Raw genomic sequence first — 20,194 nt, 5'->3', positions numbered from 1 at the left:
AGTGTCTGCACTAAAGTACCCATGGACACTCATATTGGAAGTCAAAAGTGGCCATTTGGATTTCATTTCTAATAATACAGTTTGATCCTCTCAGTAGGACGTAGATATAGAAGTTAATTTTTTTATGTAAGATATCTAACTCTTTGTCATTTACATACGCATAATAGAGATATAATCAGTTTTATCAGCTTTTATCAGCATTTTTAGCTGTATGCTTTATTGGAACAGCTGCCATCAACACAACTCTCACTACTTCGCTGTTTCATTGAGCTAGTTTCACTAGAGAAACTGCACTTGCAAGAGACAGTTCTACATTTTCTAGTAGAATATATAACATTGTACAAAAGTCTTTAGCCACCCCCTCATTTCATTATAATTTGTTCCAAAGGAGTCAGAGTTTCTTATAATTTTTAAAAAGTGGTCTTAAGCAACAGTTTTTCAGGGTTTCTGAAGCTTGTTTGTCTTTGGCTCTTTTTTACCTGTCCATTTTTTATAGGACTGAAATGGCCTGCAAAAGGTGGCTGCAAAGAACCATTCAAATGAGGTGAACAAGGGGGGGAAAGTGAGACATGCCAAATTACACAAGAACTTGACTGAAAAGTTGTGGCAGCAACACATCCAAATTTGAAGTTTTTGGTTCAACTTGTTGTAAATATGTACGGAGGAGGTCAGGAGAGAGTTACTACATTGTCTTCAGCCTTCAACAAAACGTGTTGGAGGCTCTGTCATGGTTTGGGGAGGCATTTCACCCGGTTAGTGTTGGAGATCGAAATTGATGGAATTATGAACACAGAATCTTTTGATTTACCATGTGGAAAGCATCTGATATGCAACTAATTCATTTAACATTCTTGAATGATCTCAAACACACTGCCAATGTAAAAAAGAATAATACAATAAAACACTATCAATCATGGATGGCCTCCCCAGAACCTGAACCTGATCATTATTGAAGTCAGCATCCAAAGAAGAGCTTTGTGTGTTCTTCAAGAGGCTCGAAGAAATATTCCTGAAAGCTACTTAATGCACTGACAAGAAAACTGTCTAAGAGAGTTCAGGCTCTGCTGAAGAATAAAAGTGGTCATGCCTAATATTAACTTTCAAGCTTTTTAGAACTGTCCAAACTGTTTTTGGCCTATATGCTGCATTTCCTTGAATGTTTGCACATTTTAATGAAGTGCTCCACCTATTTCCCATTGTCCTAACAAAAAATAAAGAAATGAGGGCTGGCGCAAACCTTATTGTCGTATGCACATCACTGTAGAGACTTTAAATATAGTAAAATAGGTATTGCATTCTAAGTAGAGCTGGACCGATCCGATATTACGTATCGGTATCGGTCTGATACTGACGTAAATTACTGGATCGGATATCGGAGAGAAATAAAAAATGTAATCCGATCCATTAAATATCAAAAAAGCACCTCATAAAATGCGTCGGAGCAGTATGCATCACGTGATAGAGCGGCTGTGTGTATTTGGAGCCTCGCTACCAAACCAGCATTTCATCTCCGAGGAAGTTTTCCCAGAGAGAAGTAAAGCAACTGTGTAAGTTCATCTCTGAATGTTTGTTAAGCATTCCAGCGTTAAGCTTAACAACCGATATATGGAGCAACTGCCTCTTCTCTCCCTCCCTCCCTCTCCTGCTGCTACTTCAATCATGAAACTGATTAATGATCAGCTGATTGGCTTTTGAGAGTCCGTCTCTCTTCTTTGTTTTTGGCCCACTTTGCACCAGAAAGAGGAAACCAGCGGCTGAACAACAGCAGCACGTTTAACCTTGATAAGCTGTTGTTAGAATTTATTTAATATTACTTTCTACACCAGGATCCTTTTCTAGCTGACGGCTGGTAACTGTGCAGGGGCGGATCTAGCAAAGTTTAGCCAGGGGGGCCGATAGGGCATTAATAGGGAAAAGGGGGCACAAAGACATACTTTTCTTTCTTATTCTCATTTAAAATGTCTAGCTTTTAATAAATAATTATTTGAATCTTACACCCAAAGTTTTAATCTTATGTAAAATATATAGAAGTCCATTACTGTATAACTGTTAAGTCTAATATACCCTAGTAAGCTATACTACTAAAATATTTTGGGCGCAGTGTATTTTTTACATACTGGTATAACAGAATGGCTTTAGTGTTGTTGTTTATTTAAATCTGAATATGAACTTATACAAAATGCAGCAAGATATTAAAAAAACAGTTTTATTGATTAAAAAACACACTATATCGGAGTCATATATGTATCGGCAGATATCCAAATTTGTGATATCGGTATCGGACATAAAAAAGTGGTATCGTGCCATCTCTAATTCTAAGTACATTCTAAATACGTTCCCACTTTTTAGGGAAATATGGTTAAATTACTTTTAATTCAGAGCTGGCCTATTAAAAATTTCTTTATAGTTTTCACTGAGTATTAAAATACTTCAAAAGTTTATCACACTTGTAAATGAACATGTATCATGAGTATAACAGTTTCTTTTGTATTCAACAACAACAAAATGGTCTATACTGTGTAATGATGGATGTGTTTCTTTTGTACATGGTGGGCATCAGATGTAAAAAGGGTTGTTTGCCGGTCCTGGAAGGGTTGGAAATACATTGACCATATAACTGTGACTCTTTGCTGTATGTGACACATCCTGTTGTCTCACTTCCTCTCTAGAAGCTGCCGTAAGAAGCAACTGTACTCTGATTTGTCATGTGACTCTTGTAAGGTGCAAAGTTAAGCTCGTGCTGTTGTTTGCTTAAAGTGTTTCGCCATGAAGCGTGGCTGCGAGAGAGTGATGGCACAGGATGACAGAAGGAAGTGGGAAGGAAGTGAAGTGCAAAAGTGCGCTTACTCTTGTGCTGATGAAGCAGCTGCAAAGTGTTCTCATTCATAGAAGAATGCAGCAGTGTGAGTCAGATGCACAGCTTTTGTTTTGAATGAATGAAATCACATCGTCACCTATTCTTTAATAAAGTAGAGATAGCACAATACCACTTTTTTATGTCCAATACCGATATCATAAATCTGGAAATCTGCCGATACCTTCAGGGAGTGCAGAATTATTAGGAAAGTTGTATTTTTGAGGAATAATTTTATTATTGAACAACAACCATGTGTTAGGTGTGGGCTGTGTGCGGACAGGGATAGGACCCAAGGTGCAGACTCCAGAGACAAACGTAAATTGAAATAGCTTTAATGCTGAACTCAAACATAACATAACTGGAAAAAATCTAAATAAACTTAAACCGGCGGATTGACAAAACACACAGCAAAATAAACGGTAGATCACGACACGGACACAGAGAAACACAGGGCTTAAATACAAAGAGGGAGCAATCAGGGGATGAATAACAGGAGGGAAACACAGCTGGGGCAAATCAGAACTGACGAGACAAAAGGAAGCGTAAACTGAACACACTGAGATAAGACAGAGATCTTCAAAGTAAAACAGGAAACACATAACACAGACTCACATGCAGGCACTACAGAGGGAACAGAGACGTGGGACCAGGGCAGACACAAACACTGACTGAACACGGGGATATAGGAACTAAGGATACACAGAGACGCGAACTAGACAAGGGGATACAGGTGACAGGGGAGACAGAGCAACTAAAGAAGACAGAGACATAAACCATAAGACAGAACTCAAAGAAACCAAAGACTAGAAAGTATAAATAATATAATAAACTCAAAAACCCTGGGTCAATGACCCAGGCATCCTAACACCATGTTCTCAATGAACCCAAAAAACTCATTAATATCAAAGCTGAATGTTTTTGGAAGTAGTTTTTAGTTTGTTTTTAGTTTTAGCTATTTTAGGGGGATATCTGTGTGTGCAGGTGACTATTACTGTGCATAATTATTAGGCAACTTAACAAAAAACAAATATATACCCATTTCAATTATTTATTTTTACCAGTGAAACCAATATAACATCTCCACATTCACAAATATACATTTCTGACATTCAAAAACAAAACAAAAACAAATCAGCGACCAATATAGCCACCTTTCTTTGCAAGGACACTCAAAAGCCTGCCATCCATGGATTCTGTCAGTGTTTTGATCTGTTCACCATCAACATTGCGTGCAGCAGCAACCACAGCCTCCCAGACACTGTTCAGAGAGGTGTACTGTTTTCCCTCCTTGTAAATCTCACATTTGATGATGGACCACAGGTTCTCAATGGGGTTCAGATCAGGTGAACAAGGTGGCCATGTCATTAGTTTTTCTTCTTTTATACCCTTTCTTGCCAGCCACGCTGTGGAGTACTTGGACGCGTGTGATGGAGCATTGTCCTGCATGAAAATCATGTTTTTCTTGAAGGATGCAGACTTCTTCCTGTACCACTGCTTGAAGAAGGTGTCTTCCAGAAACTGGCAGTAGGACTGGGAGTTGAGCTTGACTCCATCCTCAACCCGAAAAGGCCCCACAAGCTCATCTTTGATGATACCAGCCCAAACCAGTACTCCACCTCCACCTTGCTGGCGTCTGAGTGGGACTGGAGCTCTCTGCCCTTTACCAATCCAGCCACGGGCCCATCCATCTGGCCCATCAAGACTCACTCTCATTTCATCAGTCCATAAAACCTTAGAAAAACCAGTCTTGAGATATTTCTTGGCCCAGTCTTGACGTTTCAGCTTGTGTGTCTTGTTCAGTGGTGGTCGTCTTTCAGCCTTTCTTACCTTGGCCATGTCTCTGAGTATTGCACACCTTGTGCTTTTGGGCACTCCAGTGATGTTGCAGCTCTGAAATATGGCCAAACTGGTGGCAAGTGGCATCTTGGCAGCTGCTTGACTTTTCTCAGTTCATGGGCAGTTATTTTGCGCCTTGGTTTTTCCACACGCTTCTTGCGACCCTGTTGACTATTTTGAATGAAACGCTTGATTGTTCGATGATCACGCTTCAGAAGCTTTGCAATTTTGAGACTGCTGCATCCCTCTGCAAGATATCTCACTATTTTTGACTTTTCTGGGCCTGTCAAGTCCTTCTTTTGACCCGTTTTGCCAAAGGAAAGGAAGTTGCCTAATAATTATGCACACCTGATATAGGGTGTCGATGTCATTAGACCACACCCCTTCTCATTACAGAGATGCACATCACCTAATATGCTTAATTGGTAGTAGGCTTTCGAGCCTATACAGCTTGGAGTAAGACAACATGCATGAAGAGGATGATGTGGACAAAATACTCATTTGCCTAATAATTCTGCACTCCCTGTATATGAATCCGATATAGTGTGTTTTTTAATCAATAAAACTGTTTATTTAATATCTTGCTGCATTTTGTACAAGTTCATATTCAGGTTTAAATAAACAACAACACTAAAGCTATTAGTTATACCTGTATGTAAAAAATACCCTGCACCCAAAATATTTCATGGTTCAGTAATACTGATCAATCAGATAAACTTAAACCTACTCCATCCTTCCTATTCTGGTATTTTAAAGAGTACTTAGCAGAAATATTAAGCAACCTAACTAATAGGGTTGCAAACTCCCAGCAAAAAAAAAAAAAATAGGGAACCACCCTCCACCTCTTGATGCTTAATTGACATAATCAACTTTAATTTGATGCAGTGTGAAAAAAATTGCACATAAATAAATTACTTTTTCAAGAATAATTAAATAGATTCAACATCTTTCTTCAACAGAATTGCAGACTGCACAGATGGTATCTTCCCAAAGGAAAAAGTAGCATAGCTTACTAGGGTATATTAGACTTAACAGTTACTATATACAGTAATGGACTTCTATATATTTTACATAAGATTAAAACTTTGGGTGTAAGATTCAAATAATCATTTTTTAAAAGCTCGACATTTTAAATGAGAATAAGAAAGAAAAGTATGTCTTTGTGCCCCCTTTTCCCTGTTCATGCCCTATCGGCCCCCCTGGCTAAACTTTGCTAGATCCGCCCCTGCACAGTTACCAGCCATCAGCTAGAAAAAGATCCTGGTGTACAAAGTAATATTAAATACATTCTAACAACAGCTTATCAAGGTTAAACGTGCTGCTGTTGTTCAGCCGCTGGTTTCCTCTTTCTGGTGCAAAGTGGGCCAAAAACAAAGAAGAGAGACGGACTCTCAAAAGCCAATCAGCTGATCATTAATCAGTTTCATGATTGAAGTAGCAGCAGGAGAGGGAGGGAGGGAGAGAAGAGGCAGTTGCTCCATATATCGGTTGTTAAGCTTAACGCTGGAATGCTTTACAAACATTCAGAGATGAACTTACACAGTTGCTTTACTTCTCTCTGGGAAAACTTCCTCGGAGATGAAATGCTGGTTTGGTAGCGAGGCTCCAAATACACACAGCCGCTCTATCACGTGATGCATACTGCTCCGACGCGTTTTGTGAGGTGCTTTTTTGATATTTAATGGATCGATTACATTTTTTTATTTCTCTCCGATATCCGATGCAGTAATGTACGTCAGTATCGGACCGATATCGATACGTAATATCGGATCGGTCTATCTCTACTTTAAAGGTGACGAAGTGTTTAGGATCCAGGGTCCTTCAATAAACCCTCAAAAACTTTTCATTCCTCTGTGATGCTACGCAAACAAACGAGAGATGTAGTGGATCTGGAGAGACTGGCCCTGTGTGAGACTGATGCAGACACCGTGAGCAGTATTGTGTACTGAACTAGGATTAAAAGAGGGCTGAGTGGAGAAGGCTTGTAATTATTACTGTACTGCCAGACCTGCCATGCTTCTGCTCCTAGCACACTGTTTAGCAAGTGCCCCAGGACACAGAGATTCCTCGATACAAGAAACACACGGATCACAGGCCCAGTGAGACACACCGTGGAAAATGAGACTGCCAGCCATGAATAATTAATTCAATTGTGAATTGGCCGGCTTTTTAAAACCTTTGCCACTATCTTTTTATTCTAACCCTGCTCTACACATGCTGCGGATTAATGCAACTCCCAGTCCCTTCGTGTGTTCCCTGTCTGCTGTTATTACCCTGCCTTCCTCCTCTTGTTATAGAGCTCTCTCGTCCATGTTCTTCAGCTAGCTCTCTAAAGGTTGAAACAGCAAGATTTATACGCCGCCTTGCAATTTTAATTAGTGCAGTAAAAAGCCCCAGAGACATAGCATGCAAACTCTTTTTTTTTTGGTCAACATTTCTAAGAATTCATTTCCCTTAATCAAAATGAAAAAAAGATGTAATTCTTGTGCAGTGCAGTAATGAGGCAGAGCGATGATGTTGCTGATGCTCTTCCAAGTGAGTTTTGGGGAAGTTCTTTTATGAATGCACTCATATGCCACTCAATTAATGCAGCTTGAACTGTATACTGTAAAATATCTTTGAACTGGTTTCCATCTTGGTTGGCCCATTTTTCTGGGAATAGTAGCAGCTATTATTCTGGCCTCTATAACAGAGGCACTGCCGGGGTCACTTACTGCCGATGTAGATTTATTGCATACCATCAGTATTCCACCGCGTCTGCTGGCCTCTCAGTTACTCTCCACACTAATGGATTGTCTCGGCTCTTAGCTGAAACTGTTTATAAAAGTTCACTTAGAGTTGGGCAGCTTTACATTAATGGATAGCAAATGATTTCAGTGCAGTGTCTATATTTGCCTGTATCTTTAATTCATAACAGCTACAAGGGTAAAATTGCACATAGGTTTTGAGTTAGAGTACCACGGCTGGACTGCCTTCATGTCATTTTAATGATTTACTTCCTGTAGCTTTCATACACCTGCTCACCCTTCACAGCCGACACATCCTTTTGTTTTATGTGTCTACACCCGACTTGAAAAATAGCTGCTTCACAGTCTTGGTGTTGCTTAAAATTATTATTGCACCTTCAAAACTTCACACCTGCAAGTAAAGTCAGATTTCTTTTTTGAATTAGTAACGTTTCACAGACGTGATAGGTGAGATTTACAAAGCAATTGTTGGTCATTTTTTTAATATAGCACTCGTCTGACCTCTGAGATTATGTTTAACACGTGACATGTATATGATGTCATCATAAACAGAAACAGAATACAGTGTATGCCACAGGTCGGCGTAACGAGGAGCATAAGATTAGACAACACCTGGGTTAGTAAATATGTTGATACAGTTATCGATGTGAGTTACAAAGACAGGTTGTTAAATGCTGGATTGAATGTCTGTAGACACTGCTTAGGACTGGAAAATGTGCTCTCTGTTTCAGTGCTTTATATTGTTCTACTGTCAGTCAGGAATGAATAGAAGAGCACCATGGTCTTTGTAGTACAGATGCAAATACAACAATTACACAACAGAAGCTACAGAGGTTCTGCGTATTATGTCCCCCATAGTAACCAATCCCATCGCCTGACGCTGACAGTCTGTGTGAATCTCAGTGAAGCTAGGATTTGAAAAGAATCTTGAAATCATTGTTTGAAAGTCGTGAAAACATGAAGGAGTCGATACATTCTTACTGAAACTCAAAGTTAACTGTAGCCAGAGTGTTATTTATGAGCCCATTAGTTTTCCATTGTTTTGGCACAGCTAAAGTTGAGGGCTTTCAGACCTGACGTGCTGCAATCCAACAGATGTGCTTTCTATTAGCTTTCACTGCAAAAAGAATAGTTTCCTTGCACTGTGTGCGTGCAATAGAACCTTTCTGCTCAGAAGGCTTTATTAAGACTTACACAATTGTCACTGTGCCCATCTGTGCTGCCCTTATTTTCTCTTTTTAGCTGAAAGCAAAGTGCTCTCGCAGTCTTTTGGGCAATCCCAGGAGGAGATCAGTGAGGATGAAAGAAAACGAAGGTCAAGAATGTTTATTTCCAAAGAGATTACCTAGAGAGACGCGTCTTTTTAGACTCAGGCTCCAACCAGTCTTTAGGAACACAGAGAATGGAGAGATAATGAGAGACAGAGAAAGAGATGATATTTGATCTTAGCCTTGTCAAAACAGAATTAGTAGTTTGCCCAAAACACTCAAGTAGTGTGCTTGAGGGACTCAGCATGGATGGTATTTGTGTGAAAGATGAATTTTGACCACTTATTCATATTATCTCCTGGTTATGTTTGCTACCTAAAATCTTCAGAAGAGCATTAATAGTAAATGATCGGACTGTGACTGCAGAGCTTCAGTGAAACATTATAAAGCTACAGTGTGTTTCCTTCAAGGTCTGATATGCCACACTGGCTGCGTTTTGGCTTTTTTAATAATACGCTGGCACACCAGTGTTCAACTATGTCACATTTAACCAGTCAAACGCAGCTAACTGCATGTAACGGTTTATCCTTTGGTTTCCTTCTCACGTTTTGGTGGCTAACTCTGGGTTACCCTCAAAGCGTGCCTGTGATCTCTCAGCTGTAGAAGAAGGCTAAATGGAGAATGGGAACTTTCCTGCTGTTTGAGTGAAACCTCTCTGTTTGTCCAAAGGTATCTTATTAGTATATTAGTCTAATTTTTTGGTCTTAGGTGCGATATAAAAGCTTTTTATACTTCTTGATCCTGAAAAATGTTTTCAAATGAGAAATGTGTGATATTAAAAAGATATGACACGGTTTTCAATCATGTGTTATGCTGTTATTCTTATATAAGATCAGCAGTTATGTGTGTAAAATGTGGTTTGTGCATGACTGTTGCAGTTTAGCACTGCTTGGGTTCGCTTCAGTGAAGTATGTAATGGCCTACAGTCAGCACAAGCGTAATGCATGGGATCTGATCTTTACTGTGCATCCTCATTTAGTAGCTACTGAGGCAGAGGGGGAGTAAGGGTGTGAAAGAACGCCGCGCAGAGAGTCAACAACTAAACATGAAGTGAAACATTTCTTAAAAACAAGGGAAAAATGGCTCACTTAAGTAAGCTAACTATACCAACTACTTCCCTGTGGAGTAACCCTGCATTATATCCCAGTAGCAGCTAAAATAATCCCCACTTACGTGCTTCAAAAAGCACTTTCAGCACTGCCTTTAGTCTAATCCCTGGCTTTTCCAGGCACTGCAAGAGTTTCATCAAGCACAAAGAACTAAAACGACTCATTTCCTGACGGCCTTGCCTGGCTGAAGGAGGTATTGCACTTGCTTAATAAGCCTCCATCTTTTTTCACTATCCATCTTCTGTCCTGTAAATCCTCACAGCACTAGCAGAAATTCCTTGGTGATATAGTACTGTGTCCCGAGGTGGGCCCACAGCAGAGTCACAGCACACAGTGGCACATAAAGCATTAAGAGCCATTGAGTAGTGCTCCCCAGAGGCAGATAACAGTCAGAACACGGGGCGATAATGCTTGAATGTTGCTGATGCCGGTCGATTGAAATGGATCCATTATGCAGCCTCTGTTATGTGATATAGCAAGCATCCTGCTATTTCTGCTTCAAGTGCTTGACAAGTTCTTCTTCCATTACATTGCTTCATGAGTTCTTTGAAGAATTACATTATCTGGTGTTGAATTTTTTGCGTATGTTCTCCCTTGTGCTTCTTGTGGCTTTGCAGGCTCAAGATAAAGTTTTTCAAAAACCGCAAAGGTTGATTTTCTGGATTACTTCATGCAATTCATTTCTCAAAATTGCGTGCCCACTCTCTTCTTCTCATGTGCATTTTTCCTAGAATGTCACGACTGTGGCTACTTGCTGAACGTAGCCATAATGTATTTTTCGGACATGTTTTGGCCTTTTTCGGTCTGCTAAACCTACTCAGAATGTCCTCCATTTAAACCACCATCCCTGCAGAACTTTCCTTTCATCTTTGCAGCGCAATTTTACTGAGCCACAGCATTGATATACAATGTACTGAGAGTGAGAGAAAGAGAGGGAGCCAAAAAAGGTCAGCTCCTCTCACTGACTGCACAAGTCAGTGTTGTGCTTCAGTTAAGAAAAGGAAGGGAAGTGAGCACAAAGTTTTCTCTTCACAGTTTTCTCAGCTGAGCCTTGTTCATTTAGATTGGATATCAGAAGCTGCAGAAGACAAATTTCCTTCTTACATAGTAAGAAGGTTCTCATTTTCCCTACTACCCTGCGTCACAAAGTGACAATACAAATGGTTGCTTCATGGATAGGAAATATATATTTTACACCGTATGTTCATCTCTAGAAAATGCTGTTCAGGCATTTTCCACTACTGCTTTACATTCCTAGTTTTGCAAAGAGAATATTTATGCGAGTCCAGTCAGCAAGCATGCAGTGTTGTGGTTGCTGGCCCCAAGGTATCTGCACTGGATTAATAAGTAGTATGATTCCTTTTTAAAAACACTAGTAGACACAGAGAGAGTCACTGTTTTCTCTCAGGATTTCTTGAATATATCAAGGGATTTCATCCACATTCTTGCTGATTCCATTTCTTTTGGTTTTTGGAGGGCATTTTTCTTCGCATTGGTTGTTCAAAACACAATAAAATTACATTTCTCAATATGTTAGGATTCTCATACCATAGGCATCCTCATGACTTATGTTGATGCAGAGAGCTATTCTTTAACACAGTTTTTAACCACTGGAGGCAGTGTTGCCAATCAATGAGCATAAGTGTCTCCATTTCTCAGGTATTAAAGGTGCTAAATTAGCGAAACACAACACTACTTATGTTTTCACAAGATTTACTACCATGTGATATAGAGGGTATTACTCAGGCAGATGCGGTCACATAAATCTATAGAGTCTATGGGGAATGAGGAAAATAATGATAAAAGAAGTTTCCATTTGTGGTCCACTTTTTTTTTTGATCCAGGTAGTTTATTAAAATTATTTTTCCAACAGTTAAACACATAAGCATATACCAATAAATGTACAACATTGCTCCCACCTCTCAATAACAGATCTCAAGTGAAAAATAAAATAGTGATATATATACTCAGAGTACACACAAAACTATAGGCATGCAAGACAATGGGCCACTGGGCTATATACATTCAACATAACAGAATCATGATTCCATATCACAGGATGACATTTTGTCAATATAACTAATGACCGGTTGCCAGGAAGGATGAAATTTTCCAGCACACCCTCTGATGGTGAACTTAATCTTCCTTAGATGAACATCACGTCTCTAATCCACAGGCCAAATGTTGGGGGCCGGGGGTCCTTCCACTTGGTGAGAATAAATCTTCTGGCCAGCAGAGAGGTGATAGAGCAAGTTTATTCAGGGATGCTTCAGAGGGAATCACACCAAACATTTAAATCAGAGGGGTTGGCTGGATCGTTTGTCCTGTTATGTTGGAGTTAGTCTGAAAGGTTGAGCTCCATCCATGTAACTTGTGTAAAACATGTAAAACATGTGCAGCAGAGTGGCTGGAGCTGTCTTACCCAGGCCGCATGTGGGGTCCAAATCAGTGGAGATGATGTACAACCTTAAAATGTATAACAGATCGCCTGATGAGTTGGAGATATTCATTGAAACTTGTAGCCAAGTTGTCTCGGGTATTGTTTCTCCTAGTTCCCCTTCCCATCTATGCTTAAGGCCCTCTAAGGTAGTCAGCTTGTGGTCATTAAACACTGTATACATTTTACCAATGATCTTCTTTGAGTCCGTTTTGTTTTTAATTATCAGGTCCAGCAGAGAAGTGGACGGGTGCATAGGGAAACACTCAGAATTAGATGAGACAAAACATCTAATTTGCAAATATCTAAAAGACTTAAATCAACGTAAATTAAAACTTTTTGAGAAAGCTTTTTTCAAAAGAAACAAACCTCTTATCGATATACAAATTGTTGAAAGACCGTATCCCACACTCCAGCCAGCCGTGAAATGCTTCGTCCATAACCGAGGGTGTAAACAGGTGGTTTTTCCTTATTGGAGCACCAAGTCACAACTCAGTAAGATTAAAGGCTTTTCTGAATGAATAACAACACGGTTGTGTGTATATGATGGTTTTTAAGTGGTCCACTTTTTGCCCCAATTCTAGTGTTGAGTCGTTTTGAGCAAGTTCTGGTTGTGTTAAGCATTATGCATGGAGAGCAAATGAGGAAACTAGTCTGATGAAGTCTGGAAACCGTTGGGTTTGTTTGGAATTAATTTAGTTTTGATTTTGCTTTTTTAACCCAAATTCTCTGGCACCCCAAAACTAGTGAATGTGTTCCCAGATTGATAGGAATATTGATAAGCATTTACTGCTGCATAACTTTATTTAAAAAGTACAACAGTTAGAACACTTTTTAGTGTGTTGCCACTGAGCATCATGTATGGCTTTTAGTTTGCTTGAGTTTAGGTCCTTGTGGAATAAATGCTGTTGTTGTCTGGTTATTGATGTCTTTTTGAATGAGTTGGAGTGATAGGAGGGACTAGACTGAGGTTATTCGATGCCTGGCCTTAAATTCTAAAACTCTGAGTCATGTGCTTGATACACTGTTATATTTGTGACGATCCCTAATCTCTTTTTCATTACCAGTTTCATACGACGCAGAGATACATTTCTTGTTAAACTAGTGAATTTATTAATTGTGTGTAACAGCTTTCTCTTTTGTGTTTGATCTGTTTGATTTGTGTCTGATTTGCTATGAAGATTACTGAGAAGAGTTAGAGTTGAGGTTTGAGATAATTAAAGACACGTAAAAAAGCTGATTGAAGTCTGTGAAGTGTTTGAAGATGGATTGGGAATTTTGACTTCAGACACAATTTTGCATTTGGCCATAAACAAAAATACACATGCTAACCGCAGCGAACCATGAAAATTCAGAAACAGCTCGGCTTGTCACGGTCTTGGTCTTGGGTTCGCTGCTCCTGACTTTACTGTGCGGAGAGAAGATTACAAAGAAAAAAATCATTTCTCCTTTGATCTCTACAATAATTATAACACCTCAGCTGCAAATAAAACCTTTAATGTGTAGCAGTGATGTGTAGTGACTTTTGTAATAAAGCAAGCAGAGAGAAATACAAATAAACAAAATAAAATAAAGTCTTCCACTACTTTTTATTAAGAAAATGGACCACATTTAAAAAGTGCATGATTTTATGATGCCTGCCTGGCATCTTTCTGTGTTATATAAAATATTATCACTTCAATAGATATTGTCAAAACATTTATCATTAGCTGACAATGAGTGCTGGAGGATTTTTTAAATCATAGAATCCTTTACTAAAAATAGGAAAACTGTGAAAACTTGCCAACATAGAATTATGTTACGCACCCCCCCCCCCCCCAAAAAAAAACAAAACAAAAAACAAAACAAAACAAACAAGTTTGAAATTGAAACTGTTAAAGAGAGTCACAGAAATACTGTAACGCAATTAGATATTAAAGTGCTGATTTAGAGCTTAGAAAATACTTGAATTCCCTCAATTCCCTCTCTGGGTGCTCTGCCGATATTTGCTGGTTCCCTTTCTTGATTGGAAATGCTTCAGTTGTTGTGGGATTCACCTTACTGGGCTCTGTGTTTGAATTAACCGTTAGTCCTGCTGCTCCCTGACCCCTGTGTTTTGTAAGTTTCTGCCCACGGAAAAGTGCTGGTATATTCAGTGCAGACTTTTCAAAATTATGAGCTGTAACATAAAGGTAGGACTGTGTAGCAGTTATGCCTTTATTCTTATTAATGCTGGATCATGAAAGCTCTGTTTAGCAAGTTTAAAACAATCTGTGGCACTCATACTGCCTCTGGTGACTCTTTAGTGCTCACACTTTGGAAATGCTTTCTCTTTTTTTTTTTTTTTTTTTTTTTTTTTTTAAATGACATCAGAAACAGCAGTATGCGACATTACGTGATGGCAGAGCTTCAGTTCATCCTTTGTCATTTTTTTTTTTTTTTTTTTTTTTTTTTTTTAATAAATAGGACAGGGGGAATGAATGAGAGAAAGAGGGGGAGAGAAAGAAAGAAAACCAAAGGGGAGAAGAGACGGTGAGAAGGGGGGGGGAAGAGAGAGAGAAAAAAAAAAGAACTCCTGGGTCACCTGTATGGAGAAAAAAAAAAAAACAAACAAAAAAAACAAACAGAGGAGACAGCAAACAACAAAGAGCAACATAATAATAGAGAAAACAAAGCACCATCACAATAAACTAGCTAGTCATAGATATCAATATTTACTAAATAATAAACGATATTGTGCAGCACGCAAGATAGACAGCGCACAGTGTGCTTTGAGGCAGCAGCCAAGAAAGCTTTAGTCCGCGTCTGTGAATACCCATGTGTGCATACCTGTGTGGATCAGCATGCTTGCATTCCAAAGGTTTCTCCATGTAATGATCTGCTAGGGAGTGTGGGGGGGCCACAGCCCCGTCCTCCAGGATGTGAAGCAGGTATGGAGGAGATCAAAACTCCAGACATCCAGAGGCCCCCAGAACACAAGAGACCATGGAAGACCAACAGAGGGGCAGCCGCGCCACTGTTCCAGTAAGAGCTGAGGAGAGTCCCAGATGAGGGCTCGCCCAGCAGCCGCGGAGCAGAAGTCAGGGGGAGTTGCAGTGACGCGCCCGTGAGCTCCGCCGGCCCCCAGCTGCGCCTGAGTGACCGAGCCCCAGGCCGAGAGGCCGGGGGCACCCCACCTCCAAAGGGGCCCGAGCGAGCCCCAGGCCCCAGGCCCCGACAAGCGGCCGCCAAGGAGTGAGCCGGTGTGTACCCGGACGCCCACCCCCAGACACAAAGAACCACCAACACACCGACACCTGAGGGAGTCCGCCACCGGCAGGGGAAGTGGTGGTGGGTGGAGATAGGCCTCCAAACCTTGGAGGGCCTGAGGTGTCCCCAGAGAGGTGGCGTCTGATACCCAACCTGACATATAGACACAGACATACAGGCACACACAGACACAAACATCCATTCCCACCCTCATGCTCTCATATGCACTCACTCCACACTCAACCAACGTGGAGACAGACATAAAGAGACGCTGTACACACAATCACACTCCCCAAGCGTACTCTACAAACCGGGTCTAGGTACCCTTGCCCCTGGAGGGGGGAATTGCACCCAGACCCAGGTGGTGTTACCCTTTTCCCTGCGGTGGGGAGAGGCAGACCACCCCGACTCCGCAGCAGCAGGGAGGCCCCACACCCCAGACCGCAGTCGGACGGCCAACTCCTCCTACTAGCCCTCCCGCTCCAGCAGGCCGCAGAGAATGGGGGTGGGAGAAGACTCCAAACCTCCCTCCACCCGCTCATTGTAGTGTTGATGCATATGTGTTCTAAGGTGCAATTAAAACCCAGGAGGGCATGGAGCTACCTGCCAAGGAGCAGCAGGTAAGCGCATAGTCCCTCCTGCTAGCCCTCAATGACTAAGTGTATTTAAAATTGAGAGGTGGGCAACGACGTCAGGGGTGAGGTATACACCCTGATGGTGATTTGGACTCCGTGATTGTGCCCACCCCCAAGATCCTATATGTATGTGTAATGAGAGTGTGAATAATGTGAATGTCTAAGTTGTGGGATAAAATTGAGGCAGAGGCAGCCAGAAGGGGACGGGGGGTAGCCTCCTCTGCACCCTGGTGACATACCCCCACTCCAAGGCCCTGCATGTGTGGGTGGTTGTGGAGGAGCGGGAAGAGGGAGGCAGCTGGAGATGGGGAGGGAAGGAAGGGAGGGGCAGGTAACCCCTCCCTGGGGCCAGCTCCCCCGCTGACCCCAGTAGGCACCCCCACCCTCCGCGACCCGCCAGGGAAGGGGGGCCCAGGCCCATCAGACCGGGGCCCAGTGCAGTAGCGCCCCCCGGCTCCACAGAGCCCTGGACAGTCCACCCAACCCCACCACAGAGAAAACTGCACCCACCCCACCATCCACACATCTTCCAGACTACATAAGACGGTAAACGCCCAGGCTGAGATCTTCCTCCACCTCTCCTGTATCTCCCCCTCCTGCAGAGAGTTCCTGAAGAGAAGAAAGCTCCTGCAAGATGTGACCATCCCCCCCACCAGTTGAAGAGCCCCCCAGGCGGCTCGACGCACCGGCGGCACCCTGCTCCAGGGCCGGGCCCCCATGCACCCACCCGCCCACAACCCCGGCAACACACCAACCAGGACCCAAGCCCCCGAGGCCCGGCCCGGGCCCCAGCCCAGAGACGGAGCGCCCCCAGAACCTCACGCCCATCCCGGACCCACCCAGGGGCAGCCAGGTTGCCAGGTCAGTAACCCACGTCCGTCAGCACAGACCCTCCCCTAGCCCCGCTGCACGCAGCCGCGAGGAAACAGTCACCTGAGAGCCAACAGAGCCCCCAACCGGACGTGACCGCTACCCCGGGTTGAGCTCCCCAAGGAAGATGCCTCCGGGGAACCCCCCGACGCCCTAAGCCTGTCCCTACCCCCTCACCAATCACAACAGTGAAGGCGGGACCAAACTATGACCCCCCACCCCCACTAGGTGATGGAGCTGATAAAAGGGGCCCAGAGCAATTGATCTAATGTGGTGGCAGAGGCTGTATCAAGACTAATGTAATCTAATAGATAATTTCTATATTGGTTAGAATTAAGATTATTTTTATTTTTCCAGTTCATGAGGACTGTTTTCTTGGCTATGCATAGGGCAGTGAAGATCATATGGGCTATATTCTTTTCTGAAGTGACATTATCTAAGCTGCCCAGTAGACACACTAAGGGGGAAGTTGGAATGTTACATTTCAGACACTTTGATAAGTCTTCACATATCTCGCGCCAAAACTTTTGCACTGGTGGACAGAACCAAAGAGCGTGGATGTAATTGTCTGGTGTATTGCCTTGACAGTGTGAGCAGTTGTTGGAAGATGTAAAGCCCATCTTGAACATCCGATGACCTGTATAGTGCACTCTATGAAGTATTTTGTATTGTATTAATTGCAGACTGGGATTTTTAATTAATTTAAAAGTTTTTAAGCAAATCTGAGACCAGAAGTTTTGGTCTAGGTTGACTGATAAATCTGCTTCCCACTTTGCAGTAGGAAGGGATATTGATTCATCTAATTTAGAAAGTGTTCTGTATATTTTAGATAATAATTTGGGGGATTTAAGAGTAAGAAAATGTGCCGCACTTAGTGGTGTTTGTAATTCAACTTGACTGAGGTTAAATTTCTTTTTTACTATGGATTTAATTTGTTGATATTCTAAAAACCTTGTCTTGTTGATCCCATATTGTTCAACTAGTCTGTCAAATGGAATAAATTCTGTTCCCTCTAATATATGTTCTAAGTATTTAATTCCTTTACAACTCCATTCTGGGAAATTAATCATATTATTGTTTTGTAATATGTCAGGGTTATTCCAGATAGGTGTACGTTTGCATGGGATTAATGAAGACTCCGTTATTTTTAGAAACTCCCACCATGCTGTTAGAGAAAAGCTGATGTTGATACTTTTAAAGCATTCATGTCTTTTGATGTTTGAGCTAATAAATGGTAGGTCTGAAATCTCTAGATCCTTGCATAGTGCCTGTTCAACATCTAGCCAGGGCTCAACTAAGAAGGTATGTTTTAACCATTCTGAGATGAACTGAAGCCTGTTGGCTAAGAAGTATTGGTGAAAATTAGGCAGATCTAATCCTCCTCTATCCTTGGTTCTTTGTAGTGTTTTTAAGCTAATACGCAGGGGTTTATCTTTCCAAAGGAATTTGGAAATATATGAATCCAGAGATCTGAACCAATCTTGTGATGGTTTGTTAGGGATCATCAAAAATAAGTAATTTATTTTTGGCAAGATCATCATTTTTATAGTGGCGACCCTTCCCATGAGTGATATGGGTAAAGATTTCCATCTAGTCAGATCACCTTCTACTTTCTTTAGAAGTGGGATGTGGTTTAGTTTAGTTAGGAGAGACATTAATACCTAAATATTTAATATTTCCGGATTGCAGTGGGGCAGAGGAAGAATTATGGAAGGAGCAGTTAATGGGGAGAACTGTAGATTTTGGCCAGTTAATTGAATAATCTGAAACTCTTGAAAACCAGTTTATTAAAGTAATTACCTCAGAGAGGTTGGTTTGTGTGTTTTGCAGAAAAAGCAACACATCATCCGCATAGAGACTGATTTTATGTTCTATGTTCTTACATTTTATTCCCTTAATTGTTGTAGCCTGTCTAAATGCTGCTGCTAGAGGTTCGATAAAAATTGCAAAAAGTGAAGGGGAGAGTGGGCATCCCTGTCTGGTGCCCCTCAGGAGACAGAAGCTGGAGGATGTCTGGTCATTTGTTCTGATACGAGCCGTTGGGGAATTGTATAATATTCTTATCCAGTTTATGAAAGAGTTTCCAAAACCAAATTTGTGTAAAGTTGCGAATAAAAATTTCCAATTAACTCTGTCAAATGCTTTTTCTGCATCTAGAGATAATATTATGGTTTCGATGTTTTTATCGTATGAGTAGTCTATTAAATTAAGTAATCTACGAGTGTTTGTTGAGGAGTGCCGACCTTTTATGAAACCAGTTTGGTCAGGATGAATTAAGAGGGGGGTCATTTTCTCTAATCTCTTTGAGAGAGCGTTGCAGATTATTTTAAGGTCTACATTTAAAAGAGAAATTGGACGATAGCTTGAGGGAAATAAAGGGTCTTTGCCTGGTTTTAGCAGGAGACTAATGTTGGCAGAATTCATATTTGGTGGTAGTCTGCCCTTTTCCTCGATTTCCTGCAACATGCTGTGGAATACTGGTGCCAAAATTGTCCAGAATTCTTTGTAGAATTCTGCAGGGAAGCCGTCTGGACCTGGAGCCTTATTATTGGGCATACTTATCAGGGCTTCCTGGAGTTCACTTGGCGTCAGTGGCGAATCCAGTTCCATTGCTTGACTGTCTAGTAATTTTGGAAGAGTTACGTTGTCAAGAAACAGATCAATTTCATTTTTAGATGGGTTTATTTGTGGTGAGTATAAAGTTTCATAGAAATCCCTAAAAATGTTGTTTATTCTTCCAGGATCATATATTGTGTTCCCCGATAAATCTTTAGCAGCACATATAGTTATTTTTTCTTTATTTATTTTTAGCTGGTTAGCTAGAAATCGACCTGATTTGTTACTGTGTTCAAAATTCTGCAAGCGAAGTCTTTGTATAAGGAATTGTGTTTTTTTATTAATAGTTTCATTTAATTCTAGTTTTGTTTTGCATATTTTGTTCAATGTTTCCTGATCTTGGTGGGACGCGTAGGCTTCTTCTAGTGATTTGATGTTTTTTTCTAATTCCTGAATATTTTTGTTTTCTTCTTTCTTTTTGTGTGATGAGAAAGAAATTATTTTACCTCTCATCACAGCTTTCCCTGCTTCCCATAGAACAGAAGCAGATATTCCGGGAGTGTCATTAAAGTCTAAATATGAAGTCCATTCCTTTTTAAAGTATTTAATAAAGTCTTCATCTTTAAGTAGTGATATATTAAATCTCCAGTT

At 41.1% G+C, this 20,194-nt stretch overlaps 1 protein-coding gene across 1 annotated transcript in view; it reads left to right on the top strand.

Moving 5' to 3' along the window:
* The window catches only part of camkvb (CaM kinase-like vesicle-associated b), a 57,508-nt gene that overhangs the window by 27,572 nt on the left and 9,742 nt on the right, over positions 1-20,194 (top strand). The window lies entirely within an intron of this gene.

This window comes from Rhamphochromis longiceps, linkage group LG5 (genome assembly GCF_057381845.1).
Source record: "Rhamphochromis longiceps isolate RC_006_pf linkage group LG5, R_longiceps_female_GT1.1, whole genome shotgun sequence".
NCBI lineage: Eukaryota > Metazoa > Chordata > Actinopteri > Cichliformes > Cichlidae > Rhamphochromis > Rhamphochromis longiceps.
The sequence above is the reverse complement of the archived record's forward strand: the minus strand, read 5'-3'. Positions and strand labels throughout refer to the sequence as shown.